The sequence below is a fragment of the Gorilla gorilla genome, chromosome 19 (genome assembly GCF_029281585.2).
Source record: "Gorilla gorilla gorilla isolate KB3781 chromosome 19, NHGRI_mGorGor1-v2.1_pri, whole genome shotgun sequence".
Taxonomy (NCBI): domain Eukaryota; kingdom Metazoa; phylum Chordata; class Mammalia; order Primates; family Hominidae; genus Gorilla; species Gorilla gorilla.
Window position 1 is genome coordinate 73,905,874 of NC_073243.2, and position 25,814 is coordinate 73,931,687.

General features: G+C 40.5%; 1 long non-coding RNA gene across 3 annotated transcripts in view; it reads right to left on the minus strand.

The window, feature by feature from the left end:
• Window positions 1–21,981: 21,981 nt before the first annotated feature.
• Window positions 21,982–25,814, minus strand: part of LOC129528071 (uncharacterized) — a 35,738-nt gene continuing 31,905 nt past the window's right edge. For all 3 annotated transcript variants that reach the window (XR_010131676.1, XR_008673256.2, XR_010131675.1), the window contains one exon: window positions 21,982–22,309. This is a non-coding gene — a long non-coding RNA (uncharacterized lncRNA). The remainder of the gene's footprint in view (window positions 22,310–25,814) is intronic.

Below are 25,814 nucleotides of genomic sequence, written 5' to 3' on the forward strand. Positions count from 1 at the left end.
GAAGAATTGCTTGAACCCAGGAGGCGGAGGTTGCAGTGAGCTAAGTTCGTGCCACTGCACTCCAGCCTGGGCGACAGAATGAGACTCCATCGCACACACAGACACACACACAGACACACACACAAAGTACAAACTCTTGCAATATAAGATATTTTAAACCTAGGAAGGCTCAAAAATATTTAATGAGTGCTCTCTATATGCAACGTACTGAGCTAGACACCATGTCAGGCGCTTTAAAGGTGGATGCAAATTTGTGTTAAAGAATTGGGAAATGGAGGTAGATAGAAAACTTAAGTCACAAAGGCCTCTCTTTTTCTTTTTCCAACAGTTCCTGAAATTCTATCTTCTTTATAGAAATTTTGTTAAATAAGAAGGGGAGGGAGTGCTGTTGGAAATCTTCCATGAGCCATTTCCTTAGTGGAGATACCCAGACTAAGGCATTAGGCCATAAGATGAGTGAGGACAGGAGTGAAAATAGTACCTGAAGCTCCCAACAAAAATGTAGGAACATTGATGGTTATTTGTGATTTAACTGTGCATTGACAAATCTTAATATCACTCTGCCTAATGCCTAACCTAGCCTTATATATGGCATCAGAATTTCCCTCTTTGAAGGCATCACTATCAAGTTCTGGCTTTTTCTGGGGATATGTCATCTCTAGGACCCAGCTGAAGGCCAAGTAGACACAAAGGTGAATAAACCCACAAGGTATTTACACCCTTCCCTTAATCCCAAAGCAATATATATGAATATTATACCTATAAAAACAGACTTTCATATACACCACACAAATATATCATGCCCTTACTCTTGGCAAGCACCCAACTAGCCCCAGCTGCAGCCTTAAGCGAAATCTCTTAGCAGCCACTTGTGGTGGCCATGAAATATGATCAAGCTGGAGTCATATTTCTGATACCTGTTCAACTTTGAAAACGAAGTCTGGAGAAACAACTGAATTTATCCTCAGGTTGCCCATTCAAAAAGTGGGGAAAGCTCAAGGATTTTCTCTGTTGGCAGAGATTTGTAAACTGGTTCAACCAAAGTTAAACTGGGGAGAATATATGTCTCATGGAAGGCAATAAGGGAACTTTAAACACATGACAACCGTGCTTAAGTTGGTGCAGACATTCTACAGAAAAGGACAAGGCAGCCTCTGCCAAGCCCTGAGACTCCTGAAATGATTAGGGGAGCACAGAAAATTCAGCCCAACTGTGGACAGGGTGAATTTCCACAAACCTATAACTCCGTCTGCTTACTCTACTCCACGAAGGCACTGCACTGTTTTCAATTCCAATTCAATGTGTATGTGTTTAGTCACTAATGTGTGTCTAAGGATGGCGTTTGTTTGAAATGTCAGAAGTGGTGAGGGGAGGGCAGGGAAAGACTCCAGAGAAGTGTAAGTCATAACTCCTGCCTCTACTATCTGTAGATACTAAACCGTACACACCTACACCCACACACCCCCAACACACACACACACAGCCAACATACACACACAAAGAGAGGAATCAGAATGGATTAGACAAATCTCCATGGAGAACAGTGATATGGTTTGGCTGTGTCCCCACCCAAATCTCTTCTTGAATTGTAGTTCCCATAATCCCCATGTGTCATGGGAGAGCCCTAATGGGAGGTAACTGAATCATGGGGGCGGTTACCTCCATGCTCTTCTTGTGGTCGTGAGTGAGTTCTCACAAGATCTGACAGTTTTATAAAGGGCTTTTCCCCAACTTCGCTCTGCACTTCTTGCTGCCACCATGAGAAGAAGGACGTGTTTGCTTCCCTCTTTCACCATGATTGTAAGTTTCCTGAGGCCTCCCTAGCCATGCTGAACTGTGAGTCAGTTAAACCTCTTTCTTTTATAAACTACTTAGTCTTGGGTGTGTCCTTATTAGCAGCATGAGAATGCACTAACACAAATGGGGATGTGAACTTGGACTTAGTGTTCATTCATTCATTTACTCGTTCACCAAATAGTCACACCCTATGCACCACAATGTTCCAGGCACTGGAAATGTGGTAAGCAAAACAAGGCACAGTACTTGTTCTCATGGTGCTTTCTAAGAGATGACCAGACTTCCATTACATCTCTTTGTAGAGCCAATAGTGGCAGTTTCCACATCCTTGCTTTCACCCTTCTTGTAGTCCATCCAGTTAGTCATCCATTTCCCTTGTTCCTGGTGCTTCTCCAAGAATCTTCCTAAAGAGTCCCATTTATTGATGGCTTATCATGTGTGAGACACTGCTAGAAACTTTACATGCATTCTTGCATTGAATCCTTGAACCAATTGTTGTTGTTGCAGTTGTTGTTGTTTTTTTTTTGTTTTTTTCAGACGGAGTCTTACTCTGTCACTCGTTTGGAGTGCAGCAGCGCAATCTCGGCTCACTGCAACCTCTGCCTCCCAGGTTCAAGCGATTCTCCTGCCTCAGCCTCCTGGGTGGATGGGACTACAGGTGCACACTACCATGCCCAGCTAATTTTTGTATTTTTAGTAGAAATGGGGTTTCACCATGTTGGCCAGGATGGTCTCGATCTCTTGACCTCATGATTTGCCCACCTCGGTCTCCCGAAGTGCTGGGATTACAGGCATGAGCCACCACGCCTGGTCTGAACCAATGTTATATAGTCAATGTGCTTATCCTCACTTTCAGCTTAGGGTTCAGGCCCAGAGAGGTTTAAATTTGACCCAATTCACACAGTTTAGAAGAATTCAGATGCAAGCCTCTCAGATTCTAAAGCAACCTACTCTATGAAGTATTCCTTAAAGATCTAGTTGTACAGCTTAAGGACCTCATGGAACAAATATGTTGTTATCACCTTCCTCAGAATAAAGAGGAAATGGTGCAGGTGGATATAAGGTTTTAAAAGTTTCGTTTTAACCACAATGCGATACTACCCTACTCCTGCAAGAATGGCCACAATCAAAGCATCAAAAGACCGTAGATGTTGCCATGGATGCAGCGAACAGGGAACACTTCTACACTGCTGGTGGGAATGTAAACTAGTACAGCCACTATGGAAAACAGTGTGGGGATTCCTTAAAGAACTAAAAATAGAACTACCATTTGATCCAGCAATCCCACTGCTAGGTATCTACCCAGAGGAAAAGAAGTCATTATTCGAAAAAGATACTTGCACATGCTGTTTATAGCAGCACAATTCACAATTGCAAAATCATGGAGCCAATCCAAATGCCCATCAATCAATAAAAGGATAAAGAAACTGTGAGAGATATATATATATATATATAAAATGGAATACTACTCAGCCATAAAAAGGAATGAATTAACAGCACTTCCAGTGACCTAGATGAGATTAGAGACTATTATTCTAAGTGAAGTAACTCAGGAATGGAAAACTAAACACCATATGTTCTCACTGATATGTGGGAGCTAAGCTATGAGGATACAAAGGCAAAAGAATGATACAATGGGGCAAGGGATAAAAGGCTAAGGATATAGTGCAGTATATACTGCTCAGGTGATGGGTGCACCAGGATCTCATAAATCACCACTAAAGAACTTACTCATGTAACCAAATACCACCTGTACCCCAATAACTAATGGAAAAATAAAATAAAAAAGCTTCCTTTTGTGGCTATCAAAAAGTAGTTAACCCAGCCAAATGACAATTATACCTTTATTTCTCCTTGGCCAATAAATGAACAACAAATATTTGTTCTTAACACCAAAAATTTAAACAAATAAATTCTTGATTTAACCTTATATCATCTTTTCACTTGTGCTCTGAAACATCAACTTCCTCCTTCCCAAGTCTCCCTGAAAAGGCTGATTTCCAGGTCCTCTTTCTCTTCCTTTCTACTAAATGTTCAACCTCAAGGGCCATCTTCAATAGCATTTGGCAGGCAATGTTCCTGTGAGCCTCAGAAACCCTCCTGCAGAATTGCTGCTCAACCTTCACTCCTCAAGGTGATCCCGCAAAGGAGGGGAGACCTGCCACAGTGCCCTGACATTTTCCATGACTTCTTTTAAGGAACAGCTGGGCCGTAATAGAAGGTTACTCAGGGATACCCATAGGCTTGACAGGACCCCGTATTTTAAACAGGGCGGCTACTAAATCCATCCAACTCTGGAATGTTACTACTCTCTCAGGAACCCAAGAGAAGTTTCTGATGCTGATCTATAAATCTCCCTGGCCTAAAATACCCAAAATTAGTTTCTGCGCTATGGGAACATAAAAATGATATGGCTTTTTTTCTTTGACATGTCAGTTAATAAAGAGTGGGAGGTGGGGCCCGGATGCTGCCTGCCAGGTTTCTGAAGGGTCTATTCATTAAAAATGGGAAGCACTTTAATTACCTGTTTGGTTTTTTGTTATATGTGTTATTTTTTTTTTAAAAAACAGGTCCTATGGACACTCAGGAAATTATATCATTAATTATGCCTGTCAGGATGCTATGTGGCCTAAAGTAAATGAAAATGTCTTACTTAGTGTTTCTTTTTTCTTTTGTTTCATTTTGAGCTTTTAAAATGTTTTAAAAATATTGTTTTTATGTTTCCACAGACTCTCCTATTACACTGTAAGTACTAAATTAACAAAGAGAGTGGATTTATTATTATTATTATTATTTTGGTCATGGATAACTCAACAAAATGACTGTGAAATCTGTGTGTTTGACTTTGGAATTTGTTGTTGGTTTGCTTAACAGAAAATTTACTTTCCCAAAGTACATGTTACTTAACCTAATATTAGTGCTAATTGGCATTCCTAACATACAGTAGCGATAAGAGAAGAGAGAAGATGACACAGGAGCCTAAATGGTATAGGGAGAGAGCCGCTGGGCTGGGATCACAGATCCCCGAAGGCAGCCCCCACTTAACTGGGGAGACAGGATAATACCTATGGAGTGCCAATCCCCTGATGCTAAGACCCACTGGTTTTTGCAGCCAGGAAAAATTGGTGACATAACACAGTTTGGTCAGGTCTAAACTGGTAATCAGTGAGTGGGTAATCCTCCCTGGCCAATGCGGAGAACAACATCTTGGCTTTGGGTTATATCCTGCCTCATTGTCCCAGATCTTAGCTCTCATTTGGGCCCTTTGGATTGGGAAGTTAAGGGTATGATTCTCTTGTCTTTGGGAGATAAACCCTATAATACACTTAGAAGAGAGCCTCCATCATGCCCGCAACCGAGGAAGCCCCCAGGGAAGCAGCCATGCAGGTTCTTAGACAACTCAGAGAGGAGATAATCTGACCTCTGATGGGCTAGGGGAGAAGAAAAACTTAGCCAATATGTCCTAAAGCCACCATGGTCCTTCTAAATGCTCTTCAAGCCTCTCACCTCCTCCATGACTCAGTGGGTAGCATCCATGGTCACTGCCGTGCTTACTGGAGGGCTCGGCAGGGCAAAGATTTACAAATATCCCCATCTGTGAGGCTGTTCATGAATAAAGAGGGTGCCCCCTAACACAGTAATGGCTTCAAAGAATGGATGAGACCCTGAAGTACTCTGCAGGTGGGAGTATAAATTAATGCAACCTTCCTGGAACCCTACTTGGCATAATGTATAAAAATGTTCACTCATACTAAATCAGAAATCTTCCTGCCAGGAATCTACCTTAAGGAAATAATCAGAGATGGGAACGCAGATTTATATTCAGGAATGTTTATTGCCACATTATCATAAAAAAAAAATAAAGGAAACAAACTAAACATTGACAATAGGAGATTGGTTGAATAGATTCTGAGACAGCTGCATCGTAGAATTGGAAAGGGCTGTTAAAAGTCATGTTTCGAAAAATATTTAATGGCATGAAAAAATGTCCATGTTAATAGCGCCTGAGTTATTGGAGTATCATGATTTTTATACAGTCCTGTGTTTTTTCAAGTTTTCCACAATTAGCAAGAATTATTTATATTCAGAGGAAAAAATACATTATTGTAGAACAAAAAGAAAGAAAAAATGCTGTGCCTAATCTTCAACCAAGCAATGATTTGGGCTCCATACTGATCTCAAGGACAGATGGGGGACCCTTTTGTATTTGAATGGAAGGTGATCATTCATTCACTTTGGAGAGCTCCCCTGACACTGATTGGTGCAGTGTTCTAGCCTCTCTTGCACGCAGACAGTCTCTTCTAGAGGAACCCAGGGAGGCATGCTATAGATAGTGAACTTTAGATAGTGAATCCTATAGTGAACTCTAGATAAACACTACAACCAAAGTTTGTGCAGAAACCAGTGCCAAGCTGATAAGGTAGCCAAGCTCAGAAGGGCTGGATTTCCTCTTGAGCTCTTTAAGGGGTGTCTAGCAAAGGTCCCACTAATATTGATGGTGGCCTTAGACTGAAAGGGCAGGACACTAGTCATTAAAACAGAGTCAACTGTCCCACAGCACTTGCCGCCAGTGTAATTGGTGTCTTGCTTTCCCATGCCCTTATTCCAGGAAAACATTATTTGATTGGGTTTGGGGTTTTTGTAAACTTCGGTGACCCTTTTAATGAAGGTCTATATCCTCCATCCCTTTAGTAAACTCAATATGTATTTGTCAGAGGCCATTTTTTCCCTGCCACCCTCTGGGTTTACATTAGGACTATGTCAGTCACATCACAGGGGGGTATGTGGAAGAAGATAAAACTTCCCAAACATAAAAAAGCTCCATCTTTAGCCAAATCCCAGGCACACTTTGCCAAACATTTTCCCCTGAAATTTTCAAGGCCACGTGTTTGAGTGGGAAATTTAATCCACATGTTTCTGATTCATATGTACACTTAATGCATCAAAATATCATCTCTTTGAAGTCCAAATGGCCTTTTTATAGACGTCTTTCTTAGGAATGGAAAGTTGTGCTTGGCCAAGAACTAACAAATTCGAACCCTCCGAAGTCCAAGTTCCTTTCAAAGTTCCCAACTCAGGAGATTGAACAGGCTTTGAAATACACACTACATCCCTCCAGCCACCCCATTGTGACTGTAAATCTTGGGATACTTCATTCCACCATGCCTTTTCGATCTTGATCACCTGCTTCATGGAAGTGTCCAATGAAAGTCAAGTGGTTAAGAGCTACCTGCCGGGGAATTACCACAACATTGCTGTGAGGAAGAGTGGATAGAAAAAGCACTACCCCCAACCCCCTCCACAAACCTGAGAAGGAACTTAAGTGATTGGCCAAGAGTGACAGAGTGATTGGGGGCAGAGCCAGCAGTTCAGCCTCAACTGCAGACAAAGGGTAGGATTCCAGGCTTTCCCTGGGAACCCTCACAGTAAAAGCTCAGAGTTAGAAGATTTGGATTCAGAACTTCCACAATTCTATTCCCAAATGTTACATTGCAGACACTGTTCCAAACCTCGTGCTGAACGGATGGGATTGTAAGCCCATAGAGCCTCTTCAAATCTACTATCTGAAGATTTGAAACATAAATCAAGCTGTCAAAACTAGAAATTGGGGAAGAAAATTAGAAAAGATGGGAGAGAATTACCATCTCATGCAATGTTTCCATTAAGTCAAGTTCCATTCAGTTAAGTCCAGTTCCACCAGATGGGCTTCAAATCACTAATAGTTGGTCGATTGTCTGAGTTAAGTAGAGAGGATCTCCTCTTTGCCTCTGACCTCCGCTCCAGATAGTAGGTGCCCTGAAAGCAGGTCTCCGTCTAATTCATTGTCATACCCTCCACTGTGCGTGAGAGATGGTGGTGGTCAATAAACTTTTATTGAATAAATTGAGTGTGGCTATCTAAATAAAATTTAATGGACTCTCCTATTGTTCTTTTTTTTTTTTTTTTTTTTTTTTTTTGAGACGGAGTCTCGCTCTGTCGCCCAGGCTGGAGTGCAGTGGTGCAATCTCGGCTCACTGCAAGCTCCGCCTCCCGGTTTCACGCCATTCTCCTGCCTCAGCCTCCCGAGTAGCTGGGACTACAGGCGCCCGCCACTGCGCCCGGCTAATTTTTTGTATTTTTAGTAGAGATGGGGTTTCACCGTGGTCTCGATCTCCTGACCTCGTGATCCACCCACCTCGGCCTCCCAAAGTGCTGGGATTACAGGCGTGAGCCACCGCGCCCGGCCCCTATTGTTCTTTTGAACATCTCTTTACCTCTTTTCGCTCACTTGTACTTCCAAAATTTGACTGAAGAAAAACTTTCAGCATCATCTCCCCAGTGTACCAGCCATTAGGCAATATTTAGTAAAAAATAAATCAAATCTGTATCTTAAGCAATTTGCTTGCCTTCTGTCATTAATCATTTCAAGTGGGCGGGTGAATGGTCATTTGCAAATGGGCATAAAACACAGGGAATGTGGGCTGAAAATTCCGTTAAACTTGCCTTCTTAAGATAATAACTGAAAATGTTTATCAACTCAAAGATAATGCATCTAAAAATATCCAGTCATGTCTACATTAGGGAGTAAGGAAAATGAGGGCTTATTATATTTACCCTTTTTAGGCTTTCTAATGAACTTCACCAGTCAAAACCATAATGGTCTACACTCGAGCATATAAAATCAACACAGATTTCAAATTGTTTTTAGTCCTGTCAATCCCCAGGGTTAACATAAAATAAATAAGATGCTCCTTACCTTTCAGCTTTCTTGGCTGAATCTACATCTGTGAGTTTTTAGTAAGGCGAAAACTGAAATAAGCTAGCTAGGCCACCATTTCTTTTTCAAATAGTGTATATTGCTATAACTACCATATGTTTTAGAGAACCCAGTTATGTACTACTTCTGTTATCCAGATGGGAAAAGCAAAACAGGTGGACTATTACATAATATGCCAACAAGCTGAATTTAGAATTTGAAGGTCAGCATCTCCCGCCCATGGCTTAAACCTCTGAGTAGTATCATATCCCAAAAGCTCTTCTTTCCTTTTCGTCTCATGGGACTATGAGGGACCTTGGGTCTGATCTGTTTTTGTGGCTTTTCAAAAAATTCTTAGCTGTCAATTCTTTGTATCCTTTAAAATCTTATGCAAATGCCCAATATGTAAAATCCACATAACTGGGGGGACTCTGGTTGAAGATCAATAGTGGGGTGGTAGGAGCCCTCTGTCCATTTGATCCTGAAAGGACTTAACGGTAAACTAGGACTCCTCCAAGCACAGGTTGAAAACCTGTGAAATCGTTCATTTCTCAAAGCCCAAAAAGGTGAAATGACTTGCCTAGGGTCTCTTAGCTAATGACGGAACCAAGCCTAAACCCCAGGTGTCCTAACTCTGTCGAATGCTTTGCCCATTACATTACACTGAAATCAACTAGCAGGGGAAGATTCATTTTCTAAACCAGCAACCCCATCACTATGTAATGTATGAGTTCATAGTAAAATGGTGAATATATGGAAAAGAGAACCTTCTTGGATCAACATAAAGTCATAAATAGAAGGTAGTATAATAGTTTAGATCAGGAATTGGCAAACCTTTTTCCATAAACAGCCAGAGAGTAAACAGTTTGTGCTTTGCAGGCCATTTGGTCTCTGTCGCCAGTATTTAACTCTCGTTGTAGCCACAGACAAGATATAAACGAATGAGTATGGCTGTGTTCCAATAAAACTTTATTCATGGACTCTGAAATGTGAATTTCATATAGTTTTCACATGTCACAGAGTATTATTCTTTTTTTGATTTTTCCCCTAAACATTTAAAATTTTGATAAACCATTACTAGCTCACAGGCCACAGAAAAACACAGATGGTTGGATTTGGCCCATGGACGGAAGTTTGTCAACCCCAGTTTAAAAGAAAACTTGTTCCACAAAACTTATGCAGAATTGAATAGAATATGCAGGTTCTTTGAGAAATGCTTAGCACATAGTTCTCTGAAGAGCTCAGCCAATGCAGTCACTCCCTGAGCATTAGCATCTGGGTTTCCTTTTATTGAAGTCTTAGAGGGCCAGCAAAACCCCACTGGGGAAAAAAAAATCATGTCTCTGTTAAAGAACCCAACTGAGGGTCTGTGGCTTGCCATGAAGACAAAAAGGTGAGGGTCTGGACCTTAGGGGCAAGATTCCACAGATCTGAAGCTGGTGTCACTTTAAGCAGACCACTGAAAACAGTATCTCATTTCACTTTACATTAGGGGAGATCCTAAGAGTCTGGAAGTCACTTACCTGGTTCTTAAATCAAAATCATTAACTTATTGTCTGGCATACATGTAACCATCATGGTATTACCTAACATGGGCAGATGAGGGAGTGTCCATGTGCTGTATTCCATCTTTGGGAAACTGGATGAGTTTTTCCCATGGAAACAATTTTAAGACTAATTAGTAATGTAACCATTACATTAAACAAGCATAACTCATGGTATTTAGCCATAAAACAATTTGCTCAATGGGGTTTAATTGGTAGATACTCCTGGATGAAAATTTGGGCAGTCCCATGACCTTATGATTACCTTTAGAAAATATGAATGCACTCAATCCATTATCTTCTTTTTTTTCTTTTTTTGTGAAACAGAGTCTCACTCTGTCACCCAGGCTGGAGTGCAGTGGCTCGATCTTGGCTCGCTGCAACCTTTGCTTCCAGGTTCAAACAATTCTCATGCCTCAGCCTCCCAAGTAGCTGGAATTACAGGCATGCACCATCATGCCTGGCTAATTTTTGTATTTTTAGTAGAGATGGGGTTTCACCATATTGGCCAGGCTGGTCTCAAACTCCTGACCTCAAGCAATCCTCCTGTCTCAGCCTCCCAAAGTGCTGGGATTACAGGTGTGAGCCACCGTGCCTGGTTTCAATCCATTATTTCCAATGTCCAATCCCATGTGAACTTCTGTCTTGCTACAAAGTTAAGACTTCTTCCCTCCACCCTTTACCCCTACCTTACCAAGCTAGGACCTGCTATAGTCAAGAAACCTAAGGTTAGGACATGGACTAAAGACAATTTCTTCCCTCTTCCATAGCCCAGTACTTTTCTTCTTCCTTTCTTAGCTTGCTAAATGTGCATCCCAAGCCCTCTGAATTAGAACTCCTGCAGAAGTAAAGGAAGTAGAGCAGGTACATTCTTACTTCATGGATTATTATTGTGATACTTCAGCGCTGTCACTCTATGGGCCGAGTAGATGTCTAAGAAAGACACCTGTCTCATGGGCACTCTTCTGGGTTCTTTGGAGATGCTCTACAAACTACAATTCTGCCACCAGAAGAATGCCTTTCTCTTCCAGCTGGCAGCCTGTTCCCTCTTCAGCCCTGAGAACTCCCACTGTACCTCCAGCTTCCCTCTGCAGGGGTCTTTCTATGAGGCCCTGCCAGATAAGGATACCCAGTGCCATCTATCTCTTGCTGCAACACCAGTCATCCACCTGACAAGCCCTCGAAGTGCCCGATAAGCCTGCCGCCATGGCCATCTCCCCTTCATGCCTCAGCTCAGAGCAACTAGCCAGTCCATCTCTCACCTTTTGGACTTTCCAGGTGAAGTCAGACATGAGTATTGACTGCATCCCCTAAGCTCAAGAGACACACAGCTCCAAAGTAGTGTCCTGGAAGCCCCTCTCTCTTCGCTTGAAGTCAATGAGGAAGAACTCCTCTAGGGGGAGCACCCTTGGGTTGGAATCTACTCTCCCCAAAATGCTCCGCACAAATCCTCCTAGGTTTTCCTCTCCTCAATCCTTTTACACACTCAATATAGGTGAAGGACTAAGGGGTCTAAGTTTTTTTACTACCTGTTTTGTAAATCATGGTGTTATGCTTCAGTTTAGAATGTTATTTCCATTGTCGCTGGGCCTCAATAGAAACTTTCATTTGAACCTCCTGTTACATACAGTCATTCAGGAGGACACTTTACCAAAGTACACATTTGGGGTGAGGAGACAAAGCCACAGCATTAACAGCACCATGCTGCTGAACCTGGCCACTGTGGGCAGAACCGTCCCGATGGAAAAGCCACCATAGTGCCAAGGCCCTGCTTCTCCTGTGTCCCTCCAAGGTATCCCAGCTAACCAGTGGAACATCCATTAGCCCCTAAGCAAACTGCACGCTTTACAGTATTTGCTCATGCTGTTCCTTCAATCTGCAATGCCCTCCCCTTTTCTTTCTCGTCTCAAAATCTCGGTGATATTTATCCTTCAAGGCTTAGCAGACATGCCACTACTTCCAGGAAACCTTTCCTTACAGCCCTCAGCTGAATCCTCTACTTCTGTTGTGCTCCCATAGCACAGAGTTTTTACTTCTTTATGGCCCCAATTTCATTGTCTTTAGGAATTATTTTAGCTAATTGTGTACAATTGTATCTTCACAAGATGGTGAGCCCTACAAATGGCAGGGACTTTACCATACCCCTCTTTCAATACTCAGTGTCCCAGCACCGGGCTTCAAGAGGAGAAAAAGGAGGCAGGGAGAAAGGGATCCCAGGTACCCTGAAGCATGGCAGGAACTGGGCACAGAACAGCCATCCCAACAGCACAGGACATGTGTGCAGTGCAGTAGATGAAGAGTGAAATGGTTCCCGCACTGCAAGAACTCTGCCTAGACTCTGGCCAGAACCCTCAGACCCGGTTTACCAGTTCAGTGTGACCCGCCTTCCTCAGTGTCTTGGTGCTTTTGTGGCTAACACAAGCGCATCACTCTGCCACATGTGCAGAGAGCTGAAAGTGCCAGGCGTTTGCATCCTCTCTTCTCCACCTCATCTCCTGACTGTTAGCCAGTGACTGAGTCAGGAGAGAGCATGAATGCCCAATCCCCTTGCTTCTTGGCAGGACAAATCTAACATGGGATTTCTGCTGCAGAGCTCCCTGTGGGACCAAGATGAATGACTTACCTGGGCCACATGACTCCTAACTGGCTGAGAGGGGATTCAAACCCAGGCACTCTGTATCACTACCATAGACGGCTTGCAATTTAAGCATTACGACTACCATGTTAGGTTCTACGGACAAACGGGGTGACTTCGCATTTATAATAAAGCAAAAAAAGTAGGATGTTTCTGTATTAAGCTATTATATGGAAAATGGGCAGGTTAATTCATCTCCAAATTATTTGCATCACACGAGCATATTTTCCTAGTGAAAAAAAATGAAAAATCAGGAGTTTTGAACCCAGACAGAACTGGCTTTGAATCCCAAGTCTATTAGAAACCAGCTGCAGGACCCCAGGTAAGTTATTTCACTTCTCTTAGCCTCAATTTGTTCATATACAAAATGGGTATAATATACCTAACTTGCATTGGTACAGAAAGGATTAAATATCGTATGTGCAAAGCCTCTATCACAGAGTCTAGCCAATGGCTAACATTCAATGAATGGCCATTGTAGTAATAGTAGTGGTACTAATATAGAACTGGCCTCAGAAAAAAAGGAATTTGTACAACATTGAGGTTTACAAGTATAAGCACAAAACCCCACCATGTATATTGATAATCCTTGAATATAATGGACTATTAGTGGTAAAAATTAGAACTTTGAAGACTGCATCTGGCAGAAAGAATATGTAGACACATATATACTCTGGCTGGCATGTCAGGAAGAATCTGTCTGCCAGTAATCAATAACTGTTGGGAAACGAGAAGAACTATAAACATCATTGTGTGAGAACTAGGGAATGAGCTCTTCCCAAGACAGGTTGCAACTGCACAATTTCAAGCTGACATTTTATTTCACCTAAAAGAAATAATTGTGCTTAATAATGTAGTTATTGCTAGAGGATCAGGATCTGGAAACCAAATTTCTATCATCTAATGCATAACAATTTTAAGCATTGTCTGTTTGGGGTTGAGGAAGTCACAGAGCCCCCAAAACTACTTTTCCAAATTGTGTCATAACCCCGACAAAGAAATTTAGGTACTGATACCTTAAACTCCATTGAAGCCGAATATGAGATTTATTCTTACAATGGATTTCACATACGTTACTTACATTTTTTTCCTTTTCTTTTCATGGTTATAGATCAGGTTTATTCATTTTGTTTGTTTTCGTTTTGGTACACAGATTGTAGGAAACCAGCTCTGGCGAGCCCTCACCTTTCTAGAAGTAGCAGAACAAGTTCCTTCTGTCCTGGTAGATTTGATTCATAAAGGCAACCAAATATAGCCAAAACATTTACTCTGCTTTGTATGATCATTTGGTTATCTAAGAGAAGCAAATTAGCCAAGTAAAAGCTAAATCACCACTTACAGTGCTTAACACTGGCTCAGTCTTTGGTCCAGGCTAACTTGATAGACATGCTTTACTTTTGTCCTTCTGGAAGTCTAAGAATGATTCCAAGTTTGTAAATAAATATAGAAACACAGCCCCACAAGCCCAAGGCCAATCAACATTTTCCCAACCTGAAGTGAGAGGAATAAGCCTAAGGTTCTGGTATTTCTGTAGGCAAGGAAGGATGATGTATAAAGCTGATTTATGGGAAGTAGACTTCCCTTCATTCTTGAGCCTTTGAGTTGGACTTAATTATCTTTAAAGTAGAGAAGGATATGGCCCCGCCCTCATCTTCTACATATGTGTTCCTATCAGGCAGCCATGTGCCATCATAGTAGGTAGAATTGTAATTTGAGAAGTAAATATTTCTGTCCACTCACCTGCTGGGCACCAGGGAAACCAAAAACATCAGTCTCTTGACTGAATTAAACTTGCTTGGATTTTTGTAATTTTTATGGAATTCAGATGCTCTGATCTGTGAATGCTCCAAATTGTTTAGCATAGTGTAAAAAAAAAAAGTGAGTAAGAAAAACCATCCTTCAGCACTGAGTCAGAGATGATTTACATAGATAATCCCCAGCAGGGAAGAGACTACCACACACAATGAGAGGAATTAGAAGATCCTGGATTAGGTGCCTGCCTTGGCTAATAGATGGATCTTGACTCTAGACATGATTTTTCATCTCTTTTATCCTTGTATGTAAACTAAGAGACATAGACTCACTGGATGAAATCTAGAATTGCTTTTAACTATATGACTGATTTAGGGGAGGAGAGGAGGAAAGACAGCCATGTTATACATGTAGTATAATTACAAATTCCATAATAAATGTAGTCTCATTTGTAAATAGAATTGTTACAAAATAACAGTTAATATCTTCCAAAATGCATAATCCTCACTGTAAAACAATAAATTAATAAAACCATTTATATATTAAATTGGTAATGTCTTCAAAAATTCAACTTTTAAACAAATTTGTTCTATTTTTATTTTTAGTTCAACTCATTTGTTTTTATGCTCATTTGGAAAACTCAGATAATAGTCTTTTATTAACATTATGATTTATTCAGTTTTCCATCATGCAAGACAAATCCCCAATTTTTTTAGATAAGGTTTCTGCATATAATAAATAAGATATACATATTAACACAGATCTATTTGTGGATTCACACATCACTCTCTGAATAAGGTGATAAATCCTACCTGCATGCAAAGACACACTTTAATCATTAATTTGGTTTAGGATCCTCATTTGCAAATGATAATAATAATTACATGGCTCTGATTTTAAATACAAGGCGTAAAAAAACCTTGCTAGAACTGGAACTGCTTCTTTTAATTTTCCCAAACTTATCTAACCAAGCTCATAACCTTAAAATTATTCATTGCTTTTTGTCTTATCACAAGGTTCCTGTTGCAGGTTGAATTCCCAAGAAAGCACCCTTAGATTAGCATGAAGAAAGTTTACTAGGAACTGCTGTTGAGATTAGCACCTGATGAAGGAAAGAAACAGAAGCAGGATTGAGAAGAAGTTGAGCTGATGCAGTCTCAGCAAACACCTTAGCCAACCCCAGAGGGGCCTCTGAATCTGGGTTGATCCTTTCAGAGTTGTCCCAACTTGAGATCAAATAGCTGGAGGAATAAATCCCAAAGGGAAACCTGGATAGCTCATCACAGCATCCACTACAGTTCCAAATGGAGCCAGCTCCAAGTATGCTAACAGCTAACCTTCCAGTTGGCTTGTTAGCAACCAATATTTGTTGAGTACATACCATGTGCTAAGTACCATAGAGACCACCAAATTTTATGTATATCCTTACTATCAAGAAACTTACAGTTTAGTTGAGGAGAGCAGATCAAAAACACATTTAAAAACCACAGAACAAAATTTTAAGATAATAGGCAAAGACAATACCAGAAGAAATAAAGGTAATCAGACAATTTATTATTTTAAAATGTAAAGGAGAGAGAGATAACTTAATTCTATGAAGCTTGCAACAGTAAAACTTGAGATGTGTCTTTAAGGTTAAAAAATTGTAATGAGTAGGAGCAGGAGGAAAGCAAAGTAGCAGTAAAAGAAAAAAGGACCAGGTGCAAGGCATCTGGAGGTCATCTTCGTAGAACTGACCATAACTTTTTGAAGAGTAGCATATCAGGACTGAGGGTGGGAGAAGGAAGGAAGTGCACAATAAGAAGTGGAGGCCACTCAGGTGAGTCCAAATGTTTTGATAAGCATGAAGGTGGAGGCATTGGGCTCTTCCAGGACTGGCAACAGCAAAGACAGCTTTTGATTTATCAGTTTCTCATCAGGGCAGAGGCAACCTGCTATGGGGCCCGCTGTGGCAGCAACTTGCCTAGCAGGCCAGTTCTGCAGTGTAAATTTTGGAAGCCAAGCCTAGAGACCATTCTTTCTGCATTTCCAATGATCTATGAGCATGTATCTCTTTCTGCTTAAATTAGCTAAAGCAAATTCTGTTATCTGCAGCTAAGAACCCCAACAGATAACATTCACAATTGCATGAGAAGGCATTATTATCCTCATTTTATAGGTTTAAAATAAATCTAAAACTATGAGGTTAAATAACTTGTCAAAGATGTCCTAGTGTGGAAGAGCCCAGACTTGAGGCTAGAACTATCTCACTCTGAAACCAGTGCAATTTCTACAAGATCATAACAGTTTCCCAAAGACAGAGGTGGAATGGCCCTCCATATTTATCATCTGAACATGTGGATCTGCAAAATGAATAGTTTCCACAACGGGTCATCAAACATCACACTCGAATTCTGAACTGGAGAATGTAACACTGTGTGTGAATTATTCCAATGAGAGAACAACACCGAAAAGTGAAAAGTTCTCTGAAATCCATGCCAGAGGCAAAAAAGGATGAGTTCTTGAAGCCAAGGGGCCAACCTAGCTCTGCCTAACCCTACTTTCTATAATTGTTTACAAATTTAACAACCAACTTCAATAATAATCTCTATGGCCTCATAAATAAATTCAAGTCCGCAACGTAAAGCAAGTTCCCATCCTTCAGCCCATGTTGTTCCACATATCGAATTTCATGATCTCATGAAGGCTAAGTTCTTCCCCAGGCATCATGGAGGCTATTTAACTACCTCCTGCCTTAGCCCTTTCAACTTCAAGATCAGTTTTATTAGATGGACTCACTAGACAATGGCCAAGATTATACATTTCTAAGACCAACTATTCATGGTTAAAAGTATAATCTATGGCAGGATTAGAAAATAAGTGATACAGTATGACCACTAGCCCTTCTTAAGCCCAAGGAAACATGATCACTACTGGACTTTGGCCTAGAATCGTTCTCAAAACAGAGCCCCAGAGAGCCTCTGTCAATCAGTCGGAGTCAGCACTTGAGTTAAAACCAACCTTCAAACCCTGATCTATAGTCTTCACCTGGGTAAACTAGCAGGAAGACTCATGGCCAGTGAGTCTCACTGCAGCCATTTTGTACCTACCACAACTCGTTTTCTGAAAATCTGCCAGAGAATGACTTAGGCTCCAGGGGAAAGAGAGCTTACCCTCCAACCTCCACACTTCAAACCTGACTTCACACCAGTTTAAAACACTTTATGGAGCCCTTCCATTCATAGAGTGCTCTTTTGGATGTTTCTTTTTGTCCTCAATTCCATCTTGAGCCCAGCTGACAAATGCTGCATGGACTCTAAGCTGTCTCCCGAGAGGAGCCCCGTACGTTTTAAGCAGTTTTGCTTTGTGACCTGACCTCCAGGCAGGCTGCATACTTCAGAGCACTGACAGCTCAGTCATGTCTTTTGTCCCAGGCACACAGATACAGCAGGCGAGGGAAAGTTCACACTGAACACTCACATTTCAAAACATAAATAAATGGCTCACACCAGAGGCCCAGTGCACTTAAGTTAGGAAGACAAAACCTCCTGAAGAAAAGAGGGACCCAAGGAGACTTTTCAGAGTCCCCTGCAGGACCCTGTGGCTATGATGACTGCACCTGGAGGGCTGGATGAGGCAGATCTACTGCCAGCAGGAGGCCAGATAGGCTTCTCTGAGTAGGGCATGTGGACATTCCTGCTTTCTGTTCCTTCCTGATCTACCCCCTAAAATATCTTCCTGATATATATTTTCCCCTACTAAGCCTAATTCCTTTCTTGCTTTCTTTCTCTTTCTTTGAGCCCTTTTTTCTCTCTCTAATATGCTTTGTGCTTCTTATTCCTCCTGCCTTTTCTCATATTTCCTGGTTCTGCAGCTCTTATATTTATTCTACTTGGAAACCTTTTATTTTTCTCCCAGTTTTCCAAAGAACTTTCACAGCTGGTCCCATCTGTCTCTTCTAAATGATCCTGTTCCTCTTGAACTAAATTCATTTCCTCTCTGATTCCACCTGCCCTTAGAAGGCTGGACCCTATAATACCACACCCTAAGTCCTATTAACAAATATGGGATTGGAAATGGGGGCAGACGGGGGCCCTGAATTCTACCACTCTTTAAACACCAGCCACAGATAACAGATTCACTAATGTGTTGCCACCCTTTATCCTTTTCCTACAGCTATCTGAGTTTTTTTATTTTACATTTTGATATTTAACTCATTTTAAACTTTCATAATTTTATAATACCGGTAATGCATGCTCATTGTAGCAAAATCGATAACAATAGATAAGTAGAAAGATGAAACTAAAAAGCCTTCTGCAATTTTGCCCTTCAGAGACTACTCCTGTGTTTCATGATTGTCTTGATGAACACTGTTTTAAAGATTTAAAGATGAATGAAAAAGACATTGTCCTTGCTCCTTCAGAGCCTATATCCAGTGGGGAAGAAAATTAAACAAGCAAATACAAGACAGCATATTTAGAAAAGAACAGGAATCTATGGGAAAAGAACAGGAATCCATGGGAGTGAGGGCAAATGAGTCACACTTTGCAAAAGCCTTCTGGAGAACATGTCATCCTGAAAAATGAGCAGAAATTGGCCACGCACGAAATACAGAAAGGGAACAGCCCACGGTAAGTCCGCAAAAGTAAAGTGAGACTGGCACATTCAGAGAACCAAAGGGAGTTCAATATGGCTCAAAGTAAGGGCAATGGCAGTAAACAGGCCTGGACAGGTAAGGAAGAGCCAGAAGGCACATGGCCTTGTAAGCCACAGGAAGATGTCTTCATAAGCGCAATGGGAACATTGAAGGTTATTAAGGAAGGGAATGACATGATCCGATTTACACTTTTAATAGAACTATAAGCCTAAAAGATAGAACTATACTACGGAATAGGTGCCACCCTTATAATCAGAACAGAAAGAAAGAAAAGAAAAGGGAGGGAAGAAGGAAGGAAGGAAGGAAGGAAGGAAGGAAGGAAGGAAGGAAGGAAGATTGGGAGGGAGGGAAGCAAGGGAGGAAAGAAGGAAGGAATGAGGGAGGGAAGGAAGGAAGGAAGGAAGGAAGTTAGTTTGGGAGGGAGAGAAGCAAGGGGGAAGGAAGAGGGGAAGGAAGGAAGGAGTGAGGAAGAGAGGGAAGGAAAGAAGGAAGGAAGGAAGGAAGGAAGAAAGGAAGAAAGGAAGGAAGGAAAAGAAAGACAGCAGGAGAAGGGAAGGGAGGGGAATTCAGGAAACATTGGTAGTAAGTAGTGAGGGCCAGGATATGATCTCAGACAGACAGCTCTACTATAGCCTGTCTTATGATGTCTGTTACATTCTTTATTGAGTCCCAACCATTTCAGGTGATCAATCAGGAAACTTGGACATATATGTTTTGTATGTGATGTATCCATTTTCCTTATTATGAAGGAACTGTCCCTTTGCCTTGGACTTGAGGAGGGGTTGATTTCCCTGGTTGGGGAACTAGGAGAGCTGGAACCGTGCTAAGTGTGAGGAAAGGCTTTTTAAGGCACCCTCCACAAGCATTCTCCATACCCAGGATGGGAAATATCAGCATGAGATTATCCAGGTTGCTGTTTTGATTGTCTCAAAATATCAAATGACTATTTAACCTTATGCTTTCATTTCTTTGTGTAGCTCTTATCACAGCATGTTTTAAAATATTATTAATGTTGAAAGTTGGTCCAGATCCTAAAAGAGCTTATAATTTCCCCACTCTTGACTGTGCCTTTTCTATTACTCACTGACACGAGGACAATTTGCTCATTAAAGCAATACAGTCAATATAATTGTCTGGACTTGAGCCTTAAGATTAGACAAGTATTTTTAAAGCTTTTTTTATGGCAACTCAGAAAAAGGGGTATATTTCTTTCTTTCTTTCTTTTTTAACATTGTTGGGTAACCATTACCCAATCATCCATTTTTTATTCCATACATTTCCAGGACATTTTCCAGGGGAAACTGAAAGGAAGTAGTAAGAGGAAGAAAAGTGTAATACACAGGACACAAAGAAAACTCCTAAAAGGAGTATATTTCATACTAAGATCAACAAACATAAGTATCTATAAATGAAACAAAGGTTTGAAGAAACAACAGTCACCACTACAGCATGTGACATTCCGTTTTCTTTTCCGTTTCATTCAATTCTATTATATTTCTATTTACTCTATCATATTTTACTCTGAATTGATACAATCACTTTGGGAAATTCTTTTCCAGTATCTACTAAAGCTGAACATACCACATCCTATGACCCAGCAATTTCACTCTTAGGTACATACTCAAGAGAAATAAGTGCATGTGTCCACCACTGGACTTTAGAATGTTTATGGAAGCAATATGAACAGAAGCAATGTTCATGAGGCCAAATATTGGAAACTATCCAAAGGCTCATCAACAGTAGAATAGATAAATAAATGTTGGTATGTTCACACAGTGGAGTGCTACAATTGTTTGCAATAATATGGATGAATCCCATGCATCACGTCAGACACAAAGGAGTTCATACTGTATGATTCTATTTATATAAAGTTCAAAAGCAGCCAAAACTAATCTATCCTGTTAGAAGTCAGGCCAGTGAGTTATTTTGGGAGAGATAGTGATTTAAAGGAGTCATGAGGGGGCTTCTAGGGAAGTGGTGTTTCTTGATCTGGATGCTGGTTACAGGGATGTGTTCAATTCATGAAAATGCATCAAATTGCATGTGCACTTTTCTGTATGTATGTTATACTTCAATAAAATGTTAAGAAAAAATATTGGTCACAAGCCACTAAGTTAGATTCTCCTACTTACTAATCACTTGCAACCTGCAATTTGAAATATACTACATTAGATACTAAAAATACCAAAGGAAGACACGCTATGACATATCAAAATATTTTAATTTTATTTACAACAGTAAGATGGAAAGCTCAAGTCTTATTTAGAAGCCATTAGATATTATCAAAATTAAAAGAATCCAGAACAAAAAAAAGTGAAACAGCTAAAAACAAGTATATACTGTCCCTTCTCATTTGATTTTTAATAACTTTACAGCTGCTTTCAATTCAATTTTTATTGGATCTTTCATTTTAATCTATATTTGTTGCCAATCACTTTGTTAAGAAATGCACAGTTTTGAATATGCTTACCCAGCTTTTTCCATAGTATTCAAGCCACTGGTCTCTTCTCATTGGAATAGCCAGGAGCAGCTTACTGGTAAAGAAAATACCCCCTAAAGTTCCCCTTTTACAGCTGTGTTTTTAAAACTGGCCTTTCCCATTAGAACCTGTTTTTCCCCTTGGGGCTTCCATCTATCACAGGTGTTCTCAAAATCTCCAACCTGCTCCAGCCCATGCTGGAAGTGAGAAGACATATCACCCAATCATGGTTAATTGCAATCAACATTCACACATTCATAAATGAGTGCGGTGCTTGGTATTTTAAAGAGACCCGGATGTATTTCTAGTCATAATCATTATCTTTCTCAAGCAAAGTGTAGTTTACAAGCCACACTGCATAGGATTTTTGTTTTTCAAACAGCAGATTGTTGCACACATATATAGGGCTTTTGGCTGACATCTTTATTCCATGATTCCATGAGAGTTTTCTTGAAATTCTACAAAGTGGTCAGATCTCCAAGTGAAGGCAGTCCAGCTATCTTGGGAAAGTGTTTCCCGCTTTAGCTGGCCTTTAAGTATCAATCCACCAGGGGCCACAGATGCCATTGTTTGGCTGGTGTCCTCCCCAGTGCATCACTGTGGAACAGATAAAGGTCTTCGGGGCTTTACAATCTCTTCTGAAACCTAGATTGCATCAGTTCCAAGAATGTCTGACTTTGCCTGGCTGTCCGAAATATCTGCCCAAGTCCCCCTTCCTCTTCATATCTGCCTAAACACAAGGGCAAGAGACACGTTGAGCAAGTGAAGCCAAGAGTCAGTGCAATGCTCTGAGTGCAAACTCAGAATCAACAGTGAAAATGACATGAAACAAACTCAACCTGCTTTCTACAAAAGCATAATTTAAAATTTCTGTCCTCTAAAAGTACATTTGAAAAATGAAATCTTTCCATATGGCTTTATTTTCTTCTATATAAAAGAGTTAGACTAAATTCTGCTTTAAAAAATATAGCTCTATGAACACTGTGCTGACATATACACTAAAGTCATCTGGAAAAAATACAAGCTACTATAACGAATGCCAAATGCCAAAAGTAGCCAGTCTCATTCTATTGAAACAAATAGAATGAAGGGGAAATGTATTTAGTTGACAGAGTGAATAGAGAAAATTGATCTCTTATTGTCAAATATACTGTACCCGACATGAGGGTTGGGAAGTTCTGAAATGTATTTTACACACAAACTTAACTTTGAACCTTCATATGAACCTATTTCAAAAGTGTCTTACAGCCAAGATAAAATTATTCACACTGGACTAAGTGTTTACATTAGACATTCCTCTTTAATTCTTGAGAGAGAAAAAAAGCCGTCTTTTGGTGGAGAAGCAAATTTTTACACAAAGTTTTGAATCTCAAATGGAGAAAATCAGCATATTCCAGAAAGAGAACATTTAGCACCTAATGTTCGAAAGACTGTTTGACCCGTTCTTTATTAGTGCACAATTGTATCAGAGCCCAGGCACTTAAGATTATAGCAAACTTTTAATAGAACCACATTTCCTTTTGGAATACAATACAGCTGCAAACAAAAAAAAGTCATATTTCCTCCAGTTATGTGTCAAACTGCTGTATCCTCACTCCAGTAAGAGAGTCTAGTGGAATCCAGACACCACCAGAAAAGGGAGCAGAGATAGAAGGAAGGTAATCGAACCCTGCTCTTCCATTTACCATAGAACAAATCCAAAAAGGAAGAAAAGGAAAAGGATTTCTAAGACCAAAAGTCATATTTTCAAACATACAAGTTTGTTTCTTTTTTAATGTGTCTTTGTTTTTCTTTTTGGCTAAGAAACAGGGCCTTATTTTTGCCGTGACACAGAAAGCATTTCACAGAGAACCCGAATTGTACATGGTTTTTAAAAAAACACTTCATGGGCTCATGAGAATAATCCTCACCCTCTCAGCTCTTTCAGATAGCAGACTAATTCCATTACCTTCCATTTGCCACCAAATTCTGCCTCTTTCCATTGCCACTATTTTTCTACCTTGTTTTGTCTTTCCCTTCAGTAAACTCAACACCCTGGTAATTCAATCTGCAGTTCAATGTCATGGTTGAATCAAATCACTGTCACTTAAAATAGGGTATGGTTGAGTAATAGGGTCACTCAAAATAGGGTATGGTTGAGTAATCAGGGCAAATATCCCCAAATCTGGAATTTCTGGGTTTTCAGCCACTGAATGACTAAGTGGCTTTAGACTAGATCTTTCCTCCACCTCATGAGAACAGGTCAATCCTGTCTGTGCTGATCGGGACTGGGTAGAGCCAAACACCTCAAGAGAGAACTCTACCTGCAACTGGGCTCTCCATGGGCTCCCTGGAAAATGGGGACAGCAGTACTGACGTCAGAAGATGGAGAAGGGAATTAGCAAATAATGGGAAAGCTTAATACAATGTCACTTTCACACCAGGGTGGAAATTGTAAAAGACCAAAAGGGAGCCCTGTTTAAAGATGTCTTTACTCAAGCAGTATAAATAATCAGGTTTCTCAGAGAAAATCATTTCCATTCTCACCACTAGTTCTACTTAAACAAGTTTGAAGGCCAATAAAAACACAGTGCTGGTTTACAAGGGTTAGGAGAAATGTAAGAAGATGGTGGATCTCGCCTGAGTTCAGAAGTTTAAAGAGAAAATCCTAAGAATGGGAAATGACAAATTGTATTGATACTAATTTTCTTAAATAATTCAAGACACGAACCAGGACCATGCATATTATACAAACGTTATTAGACAAAGTGTAGAAACCATTCTATGGACAGGGGAAACACCTGGAGGAGCAGGCTTGCTTATGAATTGGAAGTTAACAAATATATGAACACACAAAGATTACAGTCAACTAACCTGGGGGACATTTGCTGTGCACTGTGAGAGGAGTGTTGAAAGGAACCCAGAGGAGTCAAAACTGGTGTTGAAAAACCATCTGACAGGATCCAGAGTTGAGACACCCTGATCTGAGATCAGAGACCTTTGCCTCACAAACTCACTCCAAAGGGGACACGGAGCAAGCAGATAGCTCTTAGCTAAGTTCTATCACAAAGTAGGCACTCCATAAATCTTTGTAGAATTGAATTGTTGAAATAAACCATATTCATATGGAAGAACTAGGACTTTTCAAATTAGAAGAGCTGCCTTTATGAGTTACACTGCTCAAACAGAGTGGTTTGGGAAAGAAGGGGCTGTGGAAGTAAACAGTCTCTTTTGCAACTGATAGTAAAATTAGAGGGAAAGCAAATGGCAAGAGAGCAGGCAATCAAAATCAAATGGATGTGGACCATTTAAGTAATTGGGCCAAGGGATAGTAAATGCAGTTCAATTTAAGATAATGTTCAATAAATTGCTTTAAGAAATAACCTAGGGAATACAGGTTAAATGGAACAACCATGTAGGAGATTGATCTGCAAGTCACAATAAAGAAAATCATTGAAGCTAACCACCAGAGCATTACCAACGTCAGTAAAAAGGCCATGGCTACCCTAACAGTAAAAATGCAAATAGACCCACTCAGACCACAGAGCAGCTGTCCTCATTCATGTGCTGCTTTCTGCTCTTCCTGTGCTAGTGAGAACTCAACGATTTTCCAAACAGCTCTCCAAACTTAATCTATTTCAAGATTATTACAGGCTTCCCCTAATTTCTCTCCAAATTTCCTTTCTCGCTTGAAAAAGTTGACAGTTATATTCACAGATAAAATGGACATGTTACAAATGTTACTACCCATTTGTCAGATTCTTTGGTGGACCACCAGGGATTGTACCTGTGGAATCAGTGTTCACAGCTGGAGGGCTTTCCCCTAAAGAAGGCAGGATGTGGCACAAAGACAATGCCAGCCCTACAGGTAAAACTAAAACGTAACTAAACTCACACTACTACCCCAGGAACAGAAACAGTTGGAAATGACTTGATTGGCATTTGTCCATTGAATTTAAAACAGATTCCTTTCGTTATGAACAAAAAACATTGCGATACTAGTTCATTTCCGTGGACATTTACTGAGCCATGTGCCAAGTACTGCACTGAGTTCTGGGAATTTCGCAGGGAATAAGTTCCACTCCCTGCCCTCTGGAAGCCCACAGTTAATGAGAAAGACTACTACAACACAGGGTACAGGGCAAGAACAACTTCTGTTCTGTGTAAGGTGATCACACACGTTCTCTGGATACCTGGTCAGGACATAAATTTGGAACAAGTTTTTAAAACCCCAGAAAATTTTTAAAAACAAAATG